The sequence below is a fragment of the Ictidomys tridecemlineatus genome, chromosome 2, assembly GCF_052094955.1.
Source record: "Ictidomys tridecemlineatus isolate mIctTri1 chromosome 2, mIctTri1.hap1, whole genome shotgun sequence".
Taxonomy (NCBI): domain Eukaryota; kingdom Metazoa; phylum Chordata; class Mammalia; order Rodentia; family Sciuridae; genus Ictidomys; species Ictidomys tridecemlineatus.
In genome coordinates this window covers 206,979,195-206,994,299 of record NC_135478.1, presented here as the reverse complement: position 1 = coordinate 206,994,299, position 15,105 = coordinate 206,979,195, and the positions used below count along the sequence as shown (strand labels likewise).

General features: G+C 36.6%; 1 protein-coding gene and 1 long non-coding RNA gene across 3 annotated transcripts in view; one reads left to right on the top strand and one right to left on the bottom strand.

Moving 5' to 3' along the window:
* Positions 1–15,105, bottom strand: part of Ahcyl2 (adenosylhomocysteinase like 2) — a 186,814-nt gene that overhangs the window by 70,959 nt on the left and 100,750 nt on the right. The window lies entirely within an intron of this gene.
* Positions 1–15,105, top strand: part of LOC120891846 (uncharacterized) — a 41,551-nt gene that overhangs the window by 12,932 nt on the left and 13,514 nt on the right. Inside the window, exon 2 of the long non-coding RNA XR_005736414.2 lies at positions 7,306–7,430. This is a non-coding gene — a long non-coding RNA (uncharacterized LOC120891846). The remainder of the gene's footprint in view (positions 1–7,305; positions 7,431–15,105) is intronic.

Here is a 15,105-nt window from a genome sequence, read left to right as displayed (position 1 = left end):
ATTAATATCTGTGGGGGACTGGTTCCAAGACACCCCTTTTGCCCATACGAAAATAGGTAAACACTCAAGTCTCTCATCTAAAATGGCATAGTACTTTCATAGAACCTGCATATAACCTTAATAGTTGTTCTAAATTGTTGGGAATGATGACAAAGTCTATAAGTGTTCAGATACAATTATTCCCCTAAATATTTTCAACCCATGGCCAGTTGAATCCAAGATGTAGAACCAGGAGACACAGAGGACTAACTATATAACTAACTATATAACTATATAACTATTTCCATTAAGGAATCAACAGGGCCTTGGGGCTGGGATTGTGGCTCAGAGGTAGAGAGATCACTAGGCATGTGTGAGGTACTGGGTTCGATCATCAGCAACATATAAATATAAAATAAAGATATGGGTCTACCTATAACTAAAAAATAAATATTTGAAAGAAATCAACAGGGCCTTGGAGATGGGGTTGTGGTCAGTGGTAGAGCGCTTGCCCAGCATGTATGAAGCACTGGTTTTGATTCTCAGTACGGCATTTAAATAAATAAAGGTCCACTGACAAAAAACAAAAGGGAGAGAGATCAACTGGGCCTAAACAGTTTCAGAATTGTTGGTCTGTTTTCTAATTTTTCTGGAATGAGGGTTACAATAATTTTTTTATGTTAAGAGGAAAAAAAAACTTATGGTAGACAGAATAATTCTGGCCTAATATTTTTTCCTTTGTCACAGAAAAAAAAAGAATAGATGCAGGCAGTTTTTTGTTGTTGTTTGTTTTGTTTTTGTTTTTTAAATATTTTTAGTTATAGATGGACACAACACCTTTATTTTATTTGTTTATTATTTGTGTGATACTGAGAATTGAACCCAGTGTCTCACATGTGCTAGGCAAGCATTCCACTCAGCCCCGATGCAGGCAGTTTTATAGGTTTGGTAGTAATAAAATAAGGGAATTCACATCTACCAGGTTCCCACACACAGTGAACTTGGACAATAATATCAATTATGGGGTTCAGGAAAAGGGCTATAGGAGAATCAAGAAGTATCAAGAAGCATTACTGGTTTACAGTAATTTAAAAATAGATAACTAGTGGCCAAAGAAAGTTTCTAAGTAGGCAATAATCTCTGCAGAATGATGTGACAAAATATTTTCAGGAAAGAGGCTTACTTTGTGTAACTGATAAGTCAGTTAAAGAGACTCTCAGGTGTAGTGGCATATGATTTGGCATTTGATCCTCCTGCCTCAGAATCAGGATTCTGAGGCAGGAGGATCAAAAAGTTCAAAGCTAGCCTCAGCATATTAAAAAGACCTTCAGCTATTTAGTGAGACCCTTTCTCAAAATAAAAAATAAAAAGGCTGGGGATATAGCTTAATGGCAAAGCACCCCTGGGTTCAATCCCCAGCACCAAATAGAGAGATAGATAGATAGATAGATAGATAGATAGATAGATAGATAGACAGACAGACAGACAGGCAGGCCCTAAAGAGATTAAAGCCTGGATTTCCAGATTATAATCATGTGAAAGAAAAAGGATAGAAAATTTGAGAAATCACATAAAGGAAGAACTAGCAGAATCTAGACAATGATCTGGATTTAGAGTCAAGGTTTTAAGTTCAACTTTGTAGTATCAGTTTTCAATACAACACATTCAATTCCATGTATCCAGAAATTATATCATTACTATTTTTATGTTTGTGATAATTACCTCTACCTAGCACTTTTCTGCCAAAAAATTCTGACTGCTTTTCAAAATCCTTTGGCATTTCACCTTTCCCATGACAGTCAAATAGAGAATATTCTAATGAGTTCCAAAGCAAATCAATCAAGCATAACCAGGATTAGCAGATCTTTTTACAGCCAAAACAAGATACTATATATTTAAGAAACAAAAACATTCCTCATGCTAACCAAATCAGGATTAAGAACTGCTGCTCATCATCTGAAAAAAGAAAAGAACTCTTCTAAAATAAGTGACATTAATTGCTCACCTTTAATAATTATTTTAATATTTCTTCATTGAGCCTGTTTTCCATAGTTTTCATTAAATGTGGCTCCCTCTCTCAAAGACCTCCACATTTTCAAAAATAAAACAAAAAGTTACAGAAGAATGTGACTTTAGAAATTTTATAATTAAATCATAATCTTCTGTAGAAGAAAAAGTAAAACTCAAAGTTGGGCCAAAACTATACAGCTAACTATTGGCAGACAAAAATCTGTACTTCCTAAGTCCTGTATTCAATATTATTTCCCTATTCTCATCTGCTCTCATTTTAAAACTATTGTGGTTGGAAGCACTAAGAAAATATTAAACCATTCTTTTCTGTGAAAATAAAAAAGAAACAAAAAACATAATAAGAAGCAAAAATAAGTAGAATATAATTCTTAAAGAAGAGCTACTGAGTAATTTTCTTTCTATCCCCTCAAATAACCTATGAGTAGTCAATTTCTAGAACTTGTATTAATAAATGATAAAAGTACTTGTATGGTACTTTAAAGTACTTGGAGACAAATATATATAATACATCAAATCTTATTCTCTGAGGTAGTTATATTTTATAAGGTTGCAAAGAATACTAAATTTGCCAATACTAAACCATTGCTCCTAGGGGAAATACAAGTTTTGGTTCCTGTGATTGCAGCATTTTTGTTAATCAATAGATAGCCTAATTTTATATGTATTTCTAAGGGGTTTATTTTGTTTTTTTGCAATGCTATAGGGATTGAACCCCTTGCCTCACACATGTTAAGTACATACTTTATCACTAGCTACATCACCAGCCCTATGTGTATTTGTCAAAAGATGTCATATTTAATACATATTGTTGATTTATTTAAATCAAACCCACAATGAACAGTATGATGACTCTACTTGAACCAAGCTTATCTAAAATGTTTTAGCTCTCAGACTTTTTGTGCTTAGAAATATAGTACTTTGGCAATATACTCAAGGGCCATTTTAATTTTGGGGGTACTGGGGATTGAATCCAGAGGTGCTTTATTGCTGAGCTACATCCCCAACACTTTTATTTAATTATTTAATTTTTATCTTTGTTTTTTGGTACTGGGGATTGAACTCAGAGGCACTTAACCACTGAGCCACATCCCCAGCCCTTTATTTATTTATCTATTTATTTAGTATTTTATTTAGAGACAGGGTCTCACTGAGTTGCTTAGTGCCTCAATACATTGCTGAGACTGGCTTTGAACTCAATATCCTCCTGCCTCAGCCTCCCAAGCCACTGCACCTGGCTTATTTTTTGTTTTGAGACAGAGTCTTGCTAAGTTGCTTAGGGCCCTCACTAAATTGCTGAGGCTGGCTTTGAACTTGCAATCCTCCTGCCTCAGCTTCCCCAGTTGCTGGGACAATAGTTGTGCACCACCATGCCTGGCTTGAGGGCCATTTTAGATAGCAAAGTCAGAAAAAAAAAAAAAGGAAATGAAATAATTTAAAACACACACACAAAAAAAATTTTAAAGTGACAATAAATTGATCACAAAAAGGACTCAACATCTTTATAAGAGATGAAACAATAAGACAGAGCACTGTTTTGTTTGACCTCAGCTGGAAACATGCATATAGGGTGACTCAAACTTTTTGCCACTCTGTGCAGTGTTGATAAAGAATACCCGTGGTCCAAAAAGGACCACAGGTATTGATTTTGAAGTTACAAATAAATTTCAGTGAGCACACAAATCCACAAACAAGGTATCTGCAAATAGTGAGGAGTGACTGTGCTACCGGATTCCCTTACTCTGGGTTCCTTTGCTCTAGATAATTGCAAGGCAAATTTACCCTGATGTTAAAGATTCTCACAGAAGTCCTACTTGCAGGTGCTATAAGTACCTCTTGTGAAGTTCATAAATCACCTCAACTTTGTTTCTAAGCACACATGTGCTAGTCAAAATCTTCTGCCAAATCCAAATGTAACAGTGACAGGAAAAAGAAGAAGAGAATTCAATCTATTTTCTTTTATTTTTTGGTAGTACCAAGGATCAGACCCAGGGGCACCATGTATGCTAGGCTACCAATCTACAGCCTGTCAATCTATCTTCTTAAAGCAATATTCACCAACATTGTAGTGTTAACTGGAGCCTATGACTGGATGCAAGAGCAAGTCTTAAACAATGTATACGTGTAGGCTTATAAGGGGTCATATTCAGACATGCAAACTATCTCTACCCAAATAGGCATACCCATGCTTGGGCTGTCTGGCTGCTGAAAACAACCCTGGCACACATACAACCTAGTGCTTCTTTTTTTCTTCTTCTTCTTCTTTTTTTGTACTAAGAATTGAGCCCAGGGTCACCTTCTACTGAGCAACATCCCCAGTCCTTTTTATTTTGAGACAGGGCTTTACTAAATCACTAAGGCTGGCCTTAAACTTGCTACCTCAGTATCCTGACTTGCTGGGATTATAGGTGTGCACCACCATGCCCATCTACAATCTTATTATTCTGCCATGCTTCCTTACTCAGTCTCTTCCTCTTGTCTCCATACCAACTGTCAAATGTTCTCTATTCTTCTCAAATATCCAACTATGATATCTATCCTGTGCTCTCATTACTTCTACTCCTAACTTCACAGAAAAAAAAAAACTAGATTAAAAAATGTGTTTCCAACTTCTTGACAATAAAACCTTTAAACTTATCCATATTCATCCTCCCCTATTACCTTCCTGTTTTAACAGAACAGAATTCTATCTTCCCAACTAAATCAAATCCTACTATGCCCGTAATCAAACTCTTTCATCTTCTCGGGGACTACTCACCATCAATTATCCCTTCTCACTTTTGTTTCTTCAACTTTTCACCCACTATTGGCTTCTTCTCATCAGCACAGAACGAATTCAGGTTTTTCCCATCTCTCCAAAATAAATCCTCTACCTTCCTTTCAGGTATTGCTCTCTGCATTTATCTTTAAAGTCAACTCCTTGGATTTCTAAACTCACTATGTCCCTCTTTTTTTTTTTTTTTTTTAATTTCCATTCAGTCCTGAATCTTTTATGGTCTATCTTCTGTTTCTGCCAATCCAATGAAACTATTTGTGCCATCCATGGTCACTGTATCCTTGCTGCTAAATCTTTTTGTTTTGCAGAGGGTACCAGGGACTGAACTCAGGGTTGCTCTACTCAGGGTTGCTACATCCCCACCCCTTTTTATTTTGTACTTCTAAAACTTTCTTTCAAAAAAACAATTTGGGAACATGCCATGAATCACTTTAATATTTCAGGTGCAAATTCTTTCTTTCTTTATTTTTTTATGTTGTGCTGAGGATCAAACCCAGTGCCTCACACATGAGAGGCAAGTGCTCAACCATTGAGCTCCAACCCCAGTCTTTTTTATTTTGAGACAGGGTCTTGCTCAGTTGTGTGGGGCTTTGCTAAATTTCTAAGGCTGGCCTGGAACTCACAATCCTGCTGTCTCAGCCCTTGAGTTGCTGCAATTAAAGGTGTACACCATCACAGCCAACTCTTATTGCTAATCTTATAAATGCTTCTCAGGATTTTAATATTTCATAATACTTCCTCTTTGCAAGATTCTCTTTCCTCAGCTTTTCTGACCACCTTTCCTTGATCCTTTTATAACCACCTTCCCCTTAATATCTAAAATACCTTTATTCAGTCTTCGTAGCTTCTTTTTCTCTTTTGGTCCCTTAAATGTAGGAATTCTTGAAGATTCTATTCTATTCTATTCTCATTTCTTCTTTATACAAAACATTCTCTTGCCCACATACATGGCTTTAGTTACTGGATTTTTTTTTTTAATAATAATACTAGGGATTGAACCCAGTAGTACTTTACCACTGAGCTATTTCCCAGCCCTTTTTATTTTTTGAGACAGGGTCTTGCTAAGTTGCTGAAGCTAACCTAAACTTTCAATCCTCCTGCCTCAGCCTCCAGAGCCCCTGTGCCTGGCTCATTTACTCCTAATGTGCAAGCAATTTCCAAAACTCTGGACTTAATACTTTTGAGCTTCAGTCTAGACAATGATTTACTAGATGCTTCACTGTATGGTGTTCCCAAAGCCATCTCCTCTATAACAGATCTTAAATTATTTGCTTATTTTTTCTAAGAAAGGGAAATAAGTAATTAAATTTATGATAGGTGCTACAAAGGAAATGATCAACAGGCTAAAATATGAAAGAAAGAAACTACCTTAGATAGAGTGTCAAAGGGAATTTTTAAGGCAGTAGTGTTTGAGATAAGACAAAGACGAGAAAAAGCTTGCTTATGAAAGGAATGAGATAGTGGTTGCAAAGACTTGATGTAAGAAAGAATTTGACATGTTTAATAAATGGAAAGCTGACATATGTGGCTGGAGAATGAGGCTGAAAAAAAATACACAAAGACCCAAACATGAAAGTCCTTATAAAAGCTAAGATAAAGAATTTGGATTTTATTCTAAATATAATGGATGTTATACAGGAAGCAACATAAACTAATTTATATTTACACCTGCTGCTGTGTAAAAAAAATGGATTACAAACAGTCAGGAAGGGAAGATTAATCAGAAAGTTGATACAATGGATAAAGTGAAAGCTATACTCTGGAACAGGCTGACGACAATGAGATGAAGAAAAGCAGACAGTTTTGAGGTGATTTTAAAGGTAGAACTCATAAGACTTGCTAATGCATGGCATGTAGGAGGTGAGAAAAAAGAAAGAATGATTTCCAATTTTAGTTTGAACTAGTTTAAAGGTGATTTACTGAGAAAAACTTGGGTGGGGTGAAAAATAAAAGGTTTTATGAGAGAAATCAAAGTTCCATCGTGTACATGTTAAGTTCAGAAAATCTGTGAAACATGTTATGGACACAGAATGTATGATGATAGGCCCATAGAAGTCTGGAGTTCAGTAAGAGAGGTACACTGGAGACAGTGTGACTGGAAGCTGCCAAGCTCACAGTGGCAGATTTTTATTTGAAAGTCTGAATTTTATCACCGATAATAAATACTATGAGTACTTTTTCTTGCTCTCTCTCTCTCTTTTTCCCTGCTATCACTTTTCCTCAAGGTGACAGGCTTACTTTGTCCCAAAAAAAAAAAGTCTGCCAAATACCCAAGTATAATTTATTAAGGTCTGTTAAAGTGGTATTCTGTTTAGAGGAAGGGTTGTTCAGTTTGCAACTCAATCATGAGTGCTTTCCCTTCAAGATAATCACCATACTCCAGAAAGAAACAGAAGTGCTTTATATGCATTTCCCATTTCACAAAAAAAAAAAAAAAAAAAAAAAGGAGAGAGAGAGAGAATGAGAATGGCATACCAGAGTTGGTATTTAATAAAATTAACAATTTAATGGTTTCATCACAGGCATTCCTAAGTAAAACTGTAAAAAGAAGTTAATCACAAGTGCATGGCAATGGAGAATTCAATGACAACTCACGAAGTTTGCTACCACTGCCTTGGTAAGCTCAGGAAGTTTTATTTTCCATTGGGTAAGTACCATTAGTGCAAATAGTCACATGATAGACAAGGCAAACAACATCTTAGCATTATTATCAAAGTGTTTTTGACCATACAGTCCCTGTGGAAGGGTATCAGGGACACTCAAAGGAGACCATGAACCATACTTTGAGAATCACTGCCAGGTCTGGAGGTTAACAAAGGTTGTGGGGAGGAAGAGGACATGAATGTTTTTACCTGATGACAGGTATCTCAGAAAGTCTTTTCATTTTTACAAACTTTAAGACTTTACTTATATTTCAGAACTTATGCACTGCCAATGGGGATTTCCTTTTCATCTTTCTCCTTTTAGTTCAGGGTCTTTTCAAGGTCAAAAGAATTTTCATAAAAATACTAAAATGTCATTTAGTTTTTTACTCTTCATTCTCTTGCTTAGTACAAAGAGGAGTTTTCCAAACCTCCAATGATATCATCTCTGCACTGCCTAATGGATGTAGCCTTGTGTTTTTTTGCTAAAAATTTCCAACATTTGAGAAATGTAAATAAAAGTGTTTTGTCTCATTACTTCTACTGTGCTCCTAGCTTACCTGCTAGATTCTCTGTAACTTCACATAATAAATTATTTTTAAAACCCAAAGGTGTGTCAGGCATCATGATGGATGCCTGTAATCCCAGGGACTCAGGAGACTGAGGGAAGAGGATCCTAAGTTTGAGGACAGCCTAAACAAATCAGTGAGACTCTGTCTCAAACTAAAATGATGAATAAAAAAAAAGGGCTAGGGATGTAGCTCAGTGGTAAAGCATCCCTGGATTCATTCTCTAGTACAAAACAAAACAAAAACTTCTACCATGGCTGCATCATCATCTATGTCTAAAGATACTGAAAAAGAAGAAACTAACATATTAGAGCATTCTCTGACTCATAGAAGAAGCTACTCCAGAGAGAAAATTTTTAAGTAAAAAATAGAAATCTATACTTCACTTAGATTTAAAAGATAATAATACAGCTTAGTTTGTCTTACGCAACATTATTTTTTTAACAGTATTATGGTGCAAGTTAAGTTATAGCATCATTTTCAGACTAAATCATTTACAGTTTAATAAGAAAGGAACTAAATATTTACAACAGAAGCAAAATGAGCTCTTTAAAGTGTGTCACATGATGTGAAGACTGACTCAACACAAAAATGAAATGAGCCATGTGTGATGGCACATACCTGCAACCTCAGTGACTCAGGAGCCTGAAGCAGGAGGATCCCCAAATTTGAGGCCAGCCTTAACAATTTAGCATGGTCCTATGAAACTTAGTGACACAGTTTCAAAAAAAAATTTTTTTTAAGGTGTGGGGAGGGGCTAGGGTTGTGTCTTAGTGGTGGAGTGCTTGCCTAGTATATATGAGGAAGTGGGTTCGATCCTCAGCACCACATAGAAATAAAGTATATTGTGTCCACCTAAAACTAAAAAAATACAAATTTTAAAAAAAAAGGTCTGGGGAGCTGGGCACGGTGGTGTACACCTATAATCTCAGCAGCTCGGGAGGCTGAGGCAGGAGGATCGGGAGTTCAAAGTGAGCCTCAGCAATTTAGCGAGGTCCTAAGCAACTCAATGAGACCCTGTCTCTAAGTAAAGCACAAAAAAGAATTAAGGTGTGGTTCAGTGGCTAAGTGCTCCTAAATTCAATACCATCAATATAAAAATCCAGTACCCATACACAAAAAAAGAACAAAGATGAGATGACCCAAAATCACCACTTAAAATGCAGTCATTGTAAATGCTTCCAGAAAAATTGCCAATAAAAATTTGAAAAAGCTCTACTTAGGAGTTTTTTTATGTTGTTGAAATAATCTGTAGACAGTAAAGGGGTCTGTATTTCTAATGATAAGAATCTTTTTTTTTTGTATTGCTGGGGAGAGAACCCAGGGCCTCACACTTTCTAGGCAAGCACTGTATCACTGAGCTATATATCCCCAGCCCAAGAATCTCCTTCAATTCTGTTTCAGATAGGTACCTAGCAAGGATCAGAAAAAAAAATCCACAAAACCCTTCTCTGTGGAAATTCCAAGTCTCAGAGGAACAATGTAGCCAGAGTAGTCTTCCAGAAATCCAACAGCTCAGAGTTTGGGCTGGCTGCTTTCCCTTCTCTTTACTATCAAGAAAACAATGCAGGGGGTGGGGTTGTGGCTCAGCGTTAGGCCCTGGTTCAATCCTCAGCACCACATAAAAATAAATTAAAGATATTGTGTCCAACTACAACTAAAAAAATAAATATTTTAAAAAAAACAATGCAGGGGGTGGGGGAAGCATGACTACTTTTCTCAAAGAAATCATTGCTATGGGAGTTATGTAACAAAGTGGTCTTGGGGAAGAACTGGCTCTTAATTTTGATAATCATCTAACTAAGTACAACAGAGGAACATTTCTTAAAGAAGTCACCAAAATTTTCCAGAGTACTCTGCCTGAGTGGTAACAGAATGGGTGAGCTCCCAGAAGAGTGATTTGAAGGTCACCATGATGCCTCCATGAACAAAAGGAAGAGAACATGTTTTTCCCAGATTCAAACTAGCTTTGAAGGCCTAGATTTCTGTTCAGTAAAAAGCTACCAGGTAATCTCTGAATTAACTACTGTTTACAATTCCCAGATCACCTATATTTATAGTGACTAACATATCTCTAGTTTTTACCATGAAGTTTGCTTCAAATTTATTATGTACTGAAAGAATTTAATGAAGTAATAAACAGCATATATACAAAAGAGAAATGTCTGTAGATAAACTCTGGGTATCAAATTAAAACATGGATAAACAACAGACTCTTAACAAATCAGCTTCAGAGTTCACATGTGGAGAGAAAGGGAAAGCAGAAATACAGAATACGAATACATATGGAAACTAAGACTGAGCAATCAGCATTCTAAGATAAACCTGAAGGAAGTGATCATGAACATAATCAAAATTGTAATGTGGGTGGTGTGGAGGAATAATATATTGTTACATGCAATCTAAGGAGCTGAGATTTACAGGCGAGTTGCTGGGATCACAGGTATAAGCCACCTTGTCCAGGAAGTATAGGCTTTTTTTGTGTATATAGGTGTAGCCCAAGATCCCTCTCCCATATATTCAGAAAGGAATCCACAGGGGAAGTTGGTGCTGGTACTCAAAGTAGATTATTTATTACATTATATTTGTGAAAAGCTTTCAAGTAAGTATTTGTGTACCATTCAAAAATGGTAAATAAAGAATACAACTGAAAGGAAATTGAAATCTTCCTTAGAATAGTGAAATAAGTGTCTTTTAATTACTGGGGTTCAATATTTTCCCTCATCATTTCTCTCCATCAATATAAAAATCCAGATATTTATTTTCTGTTCATTCATTAGATTAGAATTCTATCTTTCCAAGGACCATAACTGCACACTATCACTGTAAAAACACAACTGACAGTAGTAGTAAAAGTGAGAAAAAGAACCAAAATTTTCCCATTAAGCAAGTTTAGACCAACAGTCCAGAATTATTGACCATCTCCATGAAGTTTCTTTTTACTTTATTTCATTTTACTTTTGTGTCATACCATGGATGAACCCAGGGTTGCTCTACTACTGAGCTACATCCCCAGCACTTTTTATTATTTACTTAATTTTGAGACAGGGTCTCATTATGCTGATGAGGCAGGAGGATCGCAATTTTGAGGCCAGCCTCCATGTAGCTGGACTACAGCATGTAACCTATTGAGATTGGTTTCTTCATTTAGAAAAATTCATTTAAGGTTCTCTCATGATTTTTCATGGCTTGATAGCTCATTTCATTTTACTGCTGAATAAGAGTCCACCGTCTGCTGTGCACAGTGTTTCACACCTGTAATCCCAGCAACTCAGGAGGCTGAGGTAGGAGGATTCCAAGCTTGAGGCCAGCCTGGGTAAATTAGCTACCCTGTCTCAAAAGATAAAAAGGGCAGCTGGGTAGTAGAATGCCCCCGTGTCTGGGTTCAATCCCCGGTAGTGGGCAAGGTTTGGCAGAAGGTGTGGGGTGTAACAGTTTATTTACATTCTGAAACACATCTTGGCTACTTCCCAGTTTGAGAAATTATAAATAAAGTTTCTATAAATACCTATGTATAAGTTTTTTCAACTCCTTTGGGTATATACCAAGGGTGCAATTGCTAGATCATATAGTTAAGAATGTTTATTTTACTTGTCCATGTGCAGTATTATGAATTGAACTCAGGGCTTTCTGCCACTGAGCTATATCCCCAGCACCGGTTTGTACCAGCGATTGAACCCAGGGGTAGTTAACCAATGAGTCACATCCTCAGCCCTTTTTACATTTTATTTTAAGACAAGGTTTCACTGTGTGGCTTAGGGACTCACTAAATTGCTGAGGCTGGCTTTGAACTCGGCCATCCTCCTGCCTCAGCCTCCCCAGCCATAAATCAAAATAAATCATTACTCCTTTAAGTTGAATTATCTCAGGTATTTTGTTGCAGTGATGGACGGCTGCCTAACTGTGGGGAGCCACTCTGAATGATTTTGCCTTCCATCCTGAAGCATGAGGCTTTGACCAGTCATGTTGTCCTGGTCCAGGAAGTTGAGGGCGTGTCTTCAAATGTAGATGTGTCACCCATGGAATTGACCTACATTCACCTATTCCTTTATAATACTACCCCTTTGCCCTGCTTGGGATGGAAAATTCCATGGAAATGCCCTTTGTGTGTCCCCTTCTGTGGCTCTGCCTTTGGGAGTGGCCTTCCTAGATGTCAGTCAACCTGCTCACAGCAGACATCATGAAGCTAGACTCAACTCCCTGAAACCTGACCCCTGGTCTCATTTGAATGGCTTCTCCTCAATAAAAGGGTTCAGCACCAGTGGCGCAGGTGATCTCTCTCTCTCTCTCCCCCCTTAAGGTGAGTGGAGCCATCATAGGACCCCCCAAAAAGGTATCTCTGTCTCTTGTGTGGTTATTTCGTGCAGCCCAGTTCACCTGGAATGACCCTGAGTGTTTTAGTTTAGAAGAATGTGACACTTAACACTCTTCCTAATTATTAATTTTATAGTTGGGCCCAAGTAGTTAAATATTATAAGACAAAAACTATGTTACTAAGCTGTCAGATTTTGCTTTAAACTAATCTTCCCAAAATCAAATGGGCATCAATAGTACCTGCTATCATCTGTATCATGAAAGTCCCCAGATTGCCAGAGTGATGCTATTGGAATGTGGTGGAACCTTCCAGAAGAGGGGCTGAGTAGAAAGTATTTAGGTCACTAGGAAAATGCCCTTGAAGGGAATTTGGGATGGTGCCCCTTGTTGTTTATTTTCTGATTTCTGCCAATGAGGTGAGCAATTTTGGCCACCATGAACTCCCAGTGTGATGGATTACCTCACCACAGTCCCAAAAACAATGGGGCCAGTTGGCTGTGAACTGAAACCTCCAATAACTATAAGTTTAGAAGGTGACTACCTCAAGTACTTGTGAGAGCGATGGAAAGATGACTAACAAAATACTTCAGTCATCTTACAAAGTTTCTTTAGTAGACACATAACTCCTCTGCCCTCTCTTGGGAAAAATATCACATGTTATCCCCTCAAACATTTTCTTTCCTCACCTTATCTTAGATAGAAAAAAGGAAAATTTAATAGGAAAATATTTCTTACATTCCAACTGTGGACATACCTCATCTGCTCAGACTCTCCTTCCACATCCTCTCATAGATGGGTCTTGATTTGTGCTCTAAAGTTCATTCCCTAGCTCTAGAGTTCTCACGGACTTGACTCATTTCTGGTCCTTATATAGCTCTCCAATTCCACTTCTCACCACTCAGCGACACTTGCTAACTATACTCTACCAACAGTCTTCTAATTTAAGACCTTTGAACATACTCTTGTCTGCCATGTTGACTTTTGAAACAACAATTTACAATTTTTTGTTTACCAAAGCTGTTATCTGTTGCTCCTTTGCAGCTAGCAGACTCCTTCTGCCCCACATCTACCAGTGGTCTTAGTAAACTTTCTTTACTACATTCCTTTAATGGAATGGAATGTAAACAAAACCATGAAATCCTTCTAAGGAATGTCAGGTAAACAAAACCATGAAATATACGTTCTTTTATATCTAGCTTCACATAGCATAGTAATTGAGATTTATCTGTATTGTTTCATGTGTATGTCATTCATTTTTCTGCTGAGTAGTACTTTATATGATTGTGGTATATTTATCCATTTACTTGTTGGTGGGCATTTGGTGTTGTTTCTATTTTAGGATTATTAGGAACTAAAGTGCCATGAACGTCAGAGCATTAAGGCTTCATTTTCTCAGGCAAATATTAAGGATGCAATTGCTGGATCACTGGGTAGTATACATTAAAATGGTAACAAACTGGCCAACTATTTCCTTCCAGCAATGTGTGAGCATTACAGCTGCTTCACATTCTTGTCAGTACTAGTCTTTTAAAATTTAGCCATGTTAGTAGATGTGCAATATTTTGTTGTATAATTTGCACTTCCCTAATGACTCATGAAACTTGGTATCTTATGTGCTCATTTGCATTCATATAGCATCTGAGACATGGGTGTTCAAATCATTTGTTCACTTAAAAAAAAACTAAGTTGTATATCTTATTCAGTTGAAAATTTTTTTGTATTATAAATACCAGTTCTTGGTTTGTGTATTGTGAGTATTTTCTCCTATACAATGGCTTGCCTTTTTATTTACTTAACCATGTCTTTTAAAAGAATTTTTCAGGGGGCTGGGATTGTGGCTCAGCAGTAGAGTGCTCGCCTAGCCCTGGGTTTGATCCTCAGCACCACATAAAAAAATAAATAAATAAACAAAATAAATGAATTAAAAAAAAAAAAAGAAGTTTTCAGACTTTTTTTTTTTTGGTGGGGGATGAAGTTCAGGGGTATATAGCACTTGACCAGCATGTGTAAGGCCTTGGGTTTAAGCCCCACTATCACAAAAGGAAAAGTAGTTTTAATTTTGGAACACATCTTTCTTTGAGAAATGTATTTTTTCCCCTTTTTTTTTGTCTGCCAAGAAATTTTGCCTACCCCAAGGCCATGAAAATTTTCTCCTTTGTTTTCATCTATAGTCTGTAATCTATTTTAGTTCATTCTTATATGGGAAGTAAGATAAGGATCAAAGCTCATTTTTCTGTCAAATGGTTATCTATATTTAATTATTCCAGCAACATTTGTTGAAAATAATAATAATCATAATAATAGTAAGCTACTTTGTTAAAATTCAATCACTGCATAGGTACAGGTCTATTTCTGGATTCTCTGTTTCATGCCAATTACCTATATACCTATGCTTTTCCCTACTGTGGCATAAGCAGAAGGTAATAACTTCAGTCCAAAAAAATTGCAAATTCTTTTCTATTGTTCCAGGCCTTCCCTCTCTTTTTTTGTTTGCTTTTAGCCCAAAGAGTCTTCCAAATTAAAATTACTAGCAGGGAAGGTAACTTAATTATCCTCATATCCCATACGCAGAGTGATCTCAGAATGAAAATTTTATTAATACTATTAGGCAGAATAAGTAAGAAAAATTAAGAAAAAATTAATTCTAAAGTCACTATAAACATCACTAAAAACAAATAATATCCTACTGCCCTCTAGTGGAGAAAAACTGTAGCAATATGCCAAGCAAGAAAAATGTGATTAATATTTCCATTATTCTCTTCATTCCTCTTAAGACAAAAAAAAAAAAATTAAAAGA